This window comes from Hevea brasiliensis, chromosome 15 (assembly GCF_030052815.1).
Source record: "Hevea brasiliensis isolate MT/VB/25A 57/8 chromosome 15, ASM3005281v1, whole genome shotgun sequence".
Lineage (NCBI taxonomy): Eukaryota > Viridiplantae > Streptophyta > Magnoliopsida > Malpighiales > Euphorbiaceae > Hevea > Hevea brasiliensis.
In genome coordinates, this window is record NC_079507.1 from 12,253,943 (window position 1) to 12,264,249 (window position 10,307).

A 10,307-nucleotide genomic window follows, 5' to 3' on the forward strand; every position below is an offset into this window, starting at 1 on the left:
GTGTATCGGATTCATTCTCTCGGCCGCTTCACCTGGGATCGTTCCCGTAATTAAAGGAATCTTGTGCGTCAATAACTGAGGGTCCAAACAGACAATGTCATCATATCTCAAAGAGATCACGTCTAGAAATTCCTTTAGCAGACCGATCATTTCTCCCAACTCCTCACTCTCCACTATCTTAAGTTCCTTTTTACTTCTTAGTGCTAAGTTTATTGTGCGTTTCGTCTTCACAAGGCACGAGGAGGGTTCATCTTTTCATTGCTTTCTTACGTAAGGTCTTCCTAATTACTTGAAGTAATGGCGGTTATGGGGATTTCAAAATTAACTGAGGAATTTACGAGTCTATTGGATTATTAGGTGTTAATTGATGAATTGTCTGAAGGAATAAAGAATAGAACATGTTATAAGGATGGAAAGAAAAGAGTATTGAATTAAAAATGCGCTATTAATTCATTAATATTAATGCCATAAGAAAAGGTCCATTTATGATTACACTTGTCACCATGGACAAAGTGATCAAGTGTAGATAACCAGAGGTACTTTACTCGAGATTGAGTGCAGGATATCCTCAGTTGTCGGTTGTCAAGCTCTGCTCTTGACCATTGGCGAAATTAGGAGCCTCATACAAGGAATCGATTGGATGACATCTATGGATGGATCATCGTGATTCTTACGTACTTGCCGGATGTTGAATGACCGGTTTAGTGAAGATTTCCGTGATTCTCGGACTACTTTCACCTTTCCTATCTTACGTCAAATCTACGATCCCAAGCATTTTTCTCATCGAATCGCCCATCCACGAGGGCATCCTCCTCATATCCCAAACCACAACGGCCTATCTTACGAATGGCGGTATAGGCTTGACAATCCCTTGTAATGTGGCGCCTAGGCCTTTACCCTCTTCATACCCGCTTGACATTACTTTGGCCACCATAGCCATGGCCCTCCTTCCCAAGATCTTGCAATTCAAGGGCCTGGAAAGAACTTTCCAATGACTCCTCATTGCTTCCACATAAGGGAGTGATTGCGGCTTGGTGACTAGTATGGCCTCTTCGCCCTTCACCGTGATGATTTTGCCGTCCTTAATGTATTTGATCTTACGTGCAAAGTAGAAGGAACAAAGATTCGGAATGGATCCAAGGCCTCCTAACAAAGCATGGTGTAAGCCGCTCAATGTTCATCACTTGAAACGTGATATTGAAAGTACATGCACCGACTGATTGGCAAGTCAACGCCCCCAAAGACTCTCTCCTTGTTCCCAAAAGCTCTCACCACCATAGTACTTTGACGTATGTCCGATTGGTCAGCGGCAATCTAGCCAAGGTAGCGCTAGGCAATACATTGAGGGTGATCCGTTATCGATGAGGACCTTGGCCACTATACGACCTTTACATTTTACCGTTATATGCGAGCTTTATTATGCCCTAAGCTGCAGGTCTACCTCCTCTTGTAAAAGGCTACAGAGTGGATGCCCGGATTTGTCCCACTAACTTCTCAAAGCGCCGAGTAATGTCGGGGTTGACAAAGGCGATCCAGATTCTCTGCAAGGCTTGTTTGCACTTCCGAACTCAAAATCAGCGATAACAAATAAATCCGAGCGGTGTCTTTCTCAACTGTTCCACCACGCCATACTCGCTCTGCTTCATTATTTGGAGCAACGGTTCTTCATCTTCTCTATGCTCAATGTGCTCGCTTCCTGCTTTCTCAACCTCCTCTTCCGTGTTTCTCATGACTCTCCCATCTTTACTTACACTTTTCAATTTTCTCTTTCATCGTTCCCGTAACACCTCACACTACGGGTTATAAACTCTACTTCTAGCTCAGTTGGAGAGCGTTTTATTGCAATAATAGGCAGGGGACTTGTTTGGGGAGCGATGTTCTTTGTGTCCGGCATAAGTCATCTGAAGTGCTCGTGAGGAGCGAAACATGGCTTTGGTAGTGCCGAGGTGAGGCGAGGCTAGGAGCGGATGTGCCGCTGACGCTCCCGAGTAAAAACTTGGAAATTATAGTTTCAAGGACAGCATGAGTGTTGGTGATGGGGAGGCGTGGCGGAGTGCGAATAATCATTCGTGGTGAGGCGACTGGGGGTGAGAAGGTGATTCTGGGCTTGGAGGTAGAAGCAGTTTGGCTGAATCTTGTGGTGTTCACTTCCCCTTCCAATTTTGACCTCTTCTGACATCTCTACCCCTTAAAAGACAATACGTTCCGGACCTCTTGCCTGAACCCCTCACAATCTCGCCATGATCAGTGCCGCCTCCATGGTAAGGACACCCGTATTCTCCTCTAATCCGTTGTTCGGGGGAAAGATAACCTTCCCTCATTGCTATAGCAAAATCTCCTCAAAGTATGGAACCAGCTCATCCACTTCGGTGTTGATCCCTTTCCTTAGATTGATCATATTTACACCACTACCGCATTATGGTTGGGCGGTGGATTTGAGGTGACATTGGGAGGGAACCATTCCCCTCAATTTTCAACCACCCGCCCGGATTAGGCGTGCACTCTCCTCTGAGTGCCCGCAGCTTGTCGCTGAATGCCCTTGTGCTCCTCCATGATACTCACAACGGTGTGGCATCATACCACCGGGATATGGCGGTGGATTGGGTCTAAAGGACTGGTACGATTTGGTTTATACCGGCAAGGTATCGTGATATATCACGAGAGGGAGGGAAGGTGGATCAGGATTTCTTGGAGGTCTCAAGTTATTTTGTGGTGGTCGTGGTTGAGTTGGTGGAGAGGTGGTCTTGGTTGGAAATTTGTGGGTGGGGCGTATTGTGGGCGTGGTTGTGGATAATTAGGGAAAGGAGGTGGAAGGTTGGCGATGGTTTGGCCATGAGAGGGGAATATGGCGGTAGTTATTTTGGGGAAATGGGGGTAATTATTCGACGGTGATAGAGTGTACATCACCCTCCTTTTTCTTGCCAAAATTGGCGCTTTCTTCTGAGGTTCTCGACCAACTCTCAGTAGCCTTCCTATTCTCGATTGGCTTCATTCTCTCACGCTTGGATGATATCCGAGAAGTCATGAGGTATTTCGATCATCAAGTTGAAGTAGGAGCCTTCAACGTTTCGATGAATAGGAGCAAAGTTCATTGTCTGGCCAGCTGGAGGATATACTGCAGCCTTCTCCCTCCATCGTTGGGCGCATCGCTTGAAACTTTCCGGTCTTCGCATGCAGTTCCGAGGTCCTCCTTGTGGGTGCCGCATCACAATTGAATTTATATTGCTTCAGAAAAGTATCGGCTCAATCCTTCCAGGAGTGTAGCTTGCTCCTGTCCAATTGTATGCACCATCTCAGAGCTGCCCCGGAGAGGCTCTCGTGAAAGAAGTGAATGAGAAGTCTATCGTATTCCGTTAAGGCAGACATTTTGGCAATGTATGTTGACAGGTGGATTCGGGGATCCGAGTTTCCGTGTACTTGTCAAATCCGAACCTTGAATTTGGGTGGTACCACCACATCCGCACCAATCTTAGTGATTTACACATCGATGAATCCATACATGTTCAGCCCCTCTATTGCCCTCGTCTTTTCTTCTAGGCGGATAGTTTCTCGTTATCTCTCGCCCTATGTTCTCCTTCCAGCTGGTGATATGCTCCTCCAACCGAGCCGAGGGTGGAGTAAACCTGGATGGATCGGGATTGAAGGGTGAGGCTCGGCATTTGAGACAGGGTAATAGGAGAAAGGTGGGTCATTATTCATGCTCACCGGATTGACAAAGGATCGAATGGTCCTAATGGGAGACCGAAAGGTAAAAGAGGTTGAAGCTTGATGAGGATCATTTGTTGTAGGAGGCGAGGAGGTAATGGTGGGTTAGGTTCAAGTAGGTTTGTTCGAGACATTTCCTTCATTAGTCTCATGATTTCGTAAAGTCGATCTTTCAATTGGAGACACGCTTGTAGGTTCTGTGATTTGCTCTCGATTTTCCATTATCTTTCCAGTTCGAGATCTTGTTAAGTACACTCGCTTAGGTTGAACTGTGCTTGGTCGATTTGCCTTGTTTGAATCAATATTGATTTCGGGAGGAGTAAAAAGAAAATCAAATAAAATTTGGATTTTTGCAGAAACTAAAAGTCCTGTCCGACGAAGGATACAAAGTGGCATTTGAGAGCCAAGTTGAAATCAGAAAAGGATAATGGCCTCACTTTATCATGGCATCGCTCGATAGTCCGACCGTGAATGACGAGATTGAGTGCGCATTTATGATACTTGTCCATACAACGATTTCAATTTTTCACATAACCCTAGCGAGGAAGTTCCTACGAGTCATACTATTCATTCACAAATTTTGCTAAACAATGGTCCAAAATCACTTCATTAATCAATAATTTGTACATCGATCTTTTACATCGCCTAAGCTCGGGAGGTTCTTTATAATGAGATGACATTTTCCGAGATACTCATATAACCTTCCTTCTTGCCCGCAGATCGAATGCTTTCGTATGCACTCGATTCTCGTAATAATTCTTGTTTTCCTTGTGCTATTGTCCTCTCCAAATTTGGTCTACATTCTCTTTCGATCTTGATAGAGGCACTTTGTTTTTCTTTTCTTTCTTTCTTTAGCACACTCTTTCAAGATATCGTTGATGAGGAGGCCTGCTCTTTTAATTCAAGCTTCTTCTTCTTGTTTTCCTGCTTATACTCTTCAACGAGCACCTCTTGGTACTTCATCCTTTCCTCAAGCTTACTATTCTCGCCTTTCATTTCTTTGACCTCACTGAGAGAGTTTCTTTCTTTTCCCACTGCACTTTTGCTCTTCGAACCCTATCCTTTCGGCCCTTGCCTCTTCCTTGAGCTTTCTTACCCTTCTTCTTAAGTTTCACTGCTGGTCCTCCAAATGCTTTATTTGTTCCTCGCAATTGTGAGTTCTCGGATTTGCCTTTTGTAGCGAGTCAACCAGCGACATCGCCTTCCTCTAATAGCGTCTTGGCGAGGGTTGTCGCCCTGAATTCTACAAGAGAGTGTTCTCGGCCCCGTCCCTCCATTTAAGATAATCGCCGAGGCACTTGGGCCTTGGGTGATTTCTCTATCGAGCGATGCTTTCCCAAGACTTGCGAGCCATTTTCAACCCTTCTTCTTCCTTGAGTTCATGGTAGAAGTGTCCTTGGTGGTATTCTTCAATGTTGATCACAGATTGTGTTGAGCCAAATCGCCTTGTTACGTGGCCAATGAGTGTAATTTGTATACCCTTGCTATTCCAATTAGGGACACCGATCAATACCTCCTGCACAATCAAGACAGTTGGCTTGACGCCCACGCCTTCCTCCAACAAGAATCATGGCTATTGAAACTCGTAATCCGCTCTCGCCATCGCTTTTCATTCTTCGCTTATCACTAACCGGATCATCTTCTCAATGGGAGGCTGGTCAAGGTACCAAGTCAATCCTTTTGTCTCCTCAGACACATGTGACCGATAGTCCAGAGGTATAATAACCGAGAGCAACACTTAATGGACCCTTTCCCCGTTGTCCGCAGTAGTTAGGGTTGCTGTTTCAGTAAGGATTGCCGTATCGTTGATCCTCGCCTTTCTACCGTCCAAAATACCTCTACCGCATCGCTAGTGATGATTCCCAATGGCCCCTGAACAGGATCGCATCATAGATTCCCAAGGCGAGTGCTACTAAGCTTGATCCCATCGCTTCTCTTGGAGGCGATGATCTAACCGCTTCTCAAGGTACGCCCAATACCATCCATACGTGTTCCCTTTGACTGCTTTCTCGACTTTACTTCTTCTCGGGAAAACCCAACATGTGTGCCAACCGCTTTCGTGTCCTGCTCATGCTCGAGGTGTAAGTAGATCCTGGTCGCAAGGAGTATGGGATCCTAGCAATGCCTCGATATTCTTCCATAGTGGGGACCGTGTCAATATCATTGAAAGAGAATACCCAGACTTAGGATTCCAAACCGACAACATGGCTTTTAATGCCGGATTTGGACCTTGACTTGCATTAAGGTTGCAATCCTTCCGCACTTTCTTCAAACTGTACCTTGACTGATCGAAGCGACCTCCATCTACTAGATGCACTTCGAGGTTGTTCATTTTGACCTCTATTTCATCCAAATCCAGGAAGGTAGCGAGCTAGCGGCGCCTTGAAAGCATCATTTTGGGAGGGTACGAACATGAGCCATCTGCATCAAAGTTTAGCATTCGAACCTTTTCGCGACCGACTCGAGGATGCCATGATAAAAATGATGCTATCCTTTCTGCCCTCGGTTTGGTGATGCTCATGAAGATTCGTTAGTAAGACAAATTAGGTAATTTTGAATCATACTGCTGACAGAGTGACACGTACACATTTATCAAAGTAGGAAAATGTGTAAGTGTTTCTGTAGAGAATTCAAGATTACCCTCACAAAAATGAACGAAAAGAAATCGAAAGAGAGTAGGTAAGAGTAAACATGTCCCTTTGTCCTATAATAGGGAGACTCGACACGGTAAGCGCCACCTATCCGGATGGTTCTATCTTATGAGGCGCTTTACTACGGCTTTCACCTATTGTGACGGTTTAGCTGTGGATCTAATTTTTCTAATAGCCGCAGGTTCCCAAATTGCCTCCCTTTGATCAGAATAACAGCAAGAGAGCCCCATTCTACCCCCATGATATTGTCGGGAAAATTCCACGAGTATCACAAATGGATAGAACGTAGTTTCAATTTGAGCAGGAGCCTTCACTGATACTAACGGGTAAAACCCACTGCACCGCTACATGACCCCTCCTACTTTCCTAAAGGGTAAGAAAGCTCCAGTTAGGACTATAGTGTGTGAGGACATTGTGTAAGTGTTCTGTGTGTGAAGGACACTTTTACCTCCGATTTAGGGAGGTGCGCAGTCGGGAAAACCGAACTACATTTCGAGGTTTATTTCTAATCTCACCGCCAAAGCCGAGCCTATTTTCGATTACATTCTAAAAACAACTCTACTCAATGGGATTCAGCTTTGTCAAGAGGCTTTTGAGAAAATCAAGCAAAGATTCACAAACCCACCAAGATTGGTCCCACTGTGGTGTAGGCCTCGATCCTGTACATGGCACCCAACAGTAATTCCATGGGATGTGTTTTGGGACAAAGATGATGATACCGCCAAAAGAGAGGGCCATTTATTACCCGAGCAAGAAGTTCAATGATTGTGAGTCAAGGTACTTTCCTTAGAAAAGACTTGCTTTGGCACCGACAAAGAAATCGCCTTAAGCACTACATGTTAAATCACAAAACATGGCTCATCTCCGTGATGGACCCTATCGATATGTATTTGAGAGTCCCTTCGTGCCAGAAGAATAGCCAAGTGGCAAAGTTATACTCTCCCAATATGATATAGTCTACATGACCCTAAAGCGGTGAAAGGTAGCGTGATTGCCGAATTCTCCTAGCGTAAAAACCCTATCCCTGGATTATGAAGCTCAATTTTGAGTTCTCGATGAGCATATTAATGAAGTAGATCATGAAGAAGGGGAACCAGCCAATGTATGGGAAATGTATTTTGACGAGAGCGGTCAATTTATCCGAACGGAATCGAGCCGCACTAGTATCCCCGTAAGGAAAGCACTTCCCAATAGCCGCTAAGTTGGGATTTGATCGCACTAACAATGTCGCTGAATATGAAGCTTGTGTGATGGGTCTACATGCCGCTATAAAGATGAAAATCAGAAAGTTGGAGGTGTATGGAGACTCTCGATAATTTATCGTTAAGGGAGAATGGCAAACCAAGGATCCCAAGCTAATCCCCTATCGTAAGCACTTATCCGAGATGATCAAGGAATTCAAGAAATCTCTTTCACTCATCCGAGTAGAGACAGAATCAATTTGCATGCCTTAGCTACTCCGGGCTGTTATGGCTCAAATCAAGAAGGACAGACGTTTGCACGCTCAAGATTAAGGTAAGGGATGAGCCACCTATTGTCTCATGATTGAAGAAGAGCCCGACGAAAGCCTTGGTATCATGACATCCTGGCTCATCAGAGAACCGAGAATTTCTTCGGGGCAAGCAAGAATGAAAAGAAGATGATTCAGTAGATTAGCATTAGGTACTTTCCTGGAGAGACCCTATACAAGAGGAGCGCCAACGGCGACCATCGAGATGCGTAGATGCAAAAGAAGCTAAGAGAATCCTCTTGAGACGCATGAGGGAAATTGTGCCACTCACGCCCAATGGTCACAATGATGACGGCTAACCGCGCGACGTGGGTATTTTTGGACCACACTGGAAAAGGATTTGATCGAGTATTTGGAAAAGGCAAAGCCGTGATGACGATCCGGAGCACGTGCCACCTTCGCTGTTGCTCACCGCCTCAATCGCGCCTTTGGGTAAATGTGTGGCATAAGATGTGATTGGTCCTATCAACTTGCAAGGTAATTCAATGGGCACAGATTCATCCTTGTAGCCACTCCATCATTTTCTCCGGGCGGGTCGGTGCGACATCCTATGCCTCACATCAGCTGTAACACGCCAAATTTTCAAAATAATATCATCTGCCTGGCGATGGTCTCCTAATGAAATGTCACTGGAGTAACGCCAAAGAATCTGGAATCTGGCCCAAGATCTGAAGTCGCGGTGATCAATAATAATCACATCTCACCTCCCCATACCGCCCCCGTGATGAATGGAGCGTTGAAGCCGCGAACAAAACCTCAAGAGAATAATCCGAAAATGACAATACATATAGGATTGCATGATATGCTTCCCTACTTTCCACGCATACCTGATTTCTCCAGCAATCCCTGATCGGCAACACCATACTCACCGGTCTACGGATGGAAGCCGATGTTTATTGAGGCTGAAATCTCGCCTTAAGAATTTTGAAGGAATCGTGGATCGATGAGTCGAATGGATCCGTACTGGCGTTGGATTGGCTTGAATTTGCTTGATGAGTAAAAGAGCACAGCATGATGTCATTTGACAATTATACCAGCAGGAAGGTTATCGCCAGCGGCATTTGATAAAACGCAGAGCCTAATGGAATTTCCACCGGACTTAGTTCCTCAAGAAAAGCATCGCCAAACCAAACGATCCCGGCAAATGGTCACCAACCCATTTAGGTCCTGGTGTGACGGGTGCTACGTCGAGGAGCCTTGATCTTGACCACATGGACGTTAAGAATTCTCGAGACCTGCGGAATGCCGACATCATTAAGAGATAATTAGTGCATGAAAATATAAAGGATGAAAACCCGAAAGGGCGCCTTAAAAAAAAAAAAAAAAAAAAAAAAAAAAAAAAAAATTCAAAGTGAAACTCTAAAGTGCAAGGCTCCCAAGAACTAAAAGGAGGAATAAGGAAGGGGGCATGAAATCACTGATAGAAAAGAGACCGTTACGACATGCTTCAGAGAACTCAAATAATACAAAGAAAGATCAAAATATTGAACCATAAGGAATATGTGAGATCTATCCCTATGGCCTTTCCCTTTGAAAGTTTATCTTCGCTTTTTCAAGACCATAATAAAGTTATACTTTATTCTTCCGCTCTTATTTTTCTCGCCGCCCGCTTAATCGCTCTTTCTTTGTTTAATGTGCTATTAATTAGTTAAATTTTTGCCATAAGATTTGAATTTGAGAATTGATAACCTCACGCACTTTGCTATGAGATTTGCAGGAATGACGGCCTTAAAAAAAAAAACAAAACTAGAGGCTAAAACCCGAAAGGGCGCTTCTAGCCGAATGGACGAAGAGAAAGCGAAACCGCAAGGGCGCTCGTAGAATAAGAAGAAAGTCGGGAAGAAAAGGGGACTGATTTAAAAAAGAAAGGTCATATTATAGCTAAGAACTCAAAATTTCATTCAGCTTTGTTATTCTCGCTACTTTGGAGTATTGATTGGAAAGACTTTTGAAACTAGTTTTCTCAAGTGTTTCTTGAAAAGGATTTTGAACACTGAACTCTACATTTCCACTTGTTCATCACCCGATCACGCCTTCACTTTCAACTCTTTATCATCTCTATTTTCATCCCTTCGTTGGAGCTCAAATCCCACTCTTGTTATCTTGACCTAATCACATCATAGCTAAGCTCCCTCCACCACGGTGAACATCAACTCTCGTGCTAATCACCGCGGTCTTGTTTCTAGTGGCCACCCCACAATTATTCCTACTGATTCAGCCTCCTCCTGTAAGAGCTCACGCTGCTTTTATTAAGTGTTTGCTCATTCCTTTCGTAGTCTCTCCGTCCCTTTTACGTATGTGATTTTTCTCCAAGTTCATCTCAGGCAAAGAGACCTAAATGTTATTCTCGTGTCATCTCTTTAGTGATTAGTGTGCCTTTATTAATCTTCGCTATTTCAATACAAGCTTTTCTCGGTTCCTAGTAGAGTGTAAATGGTCGT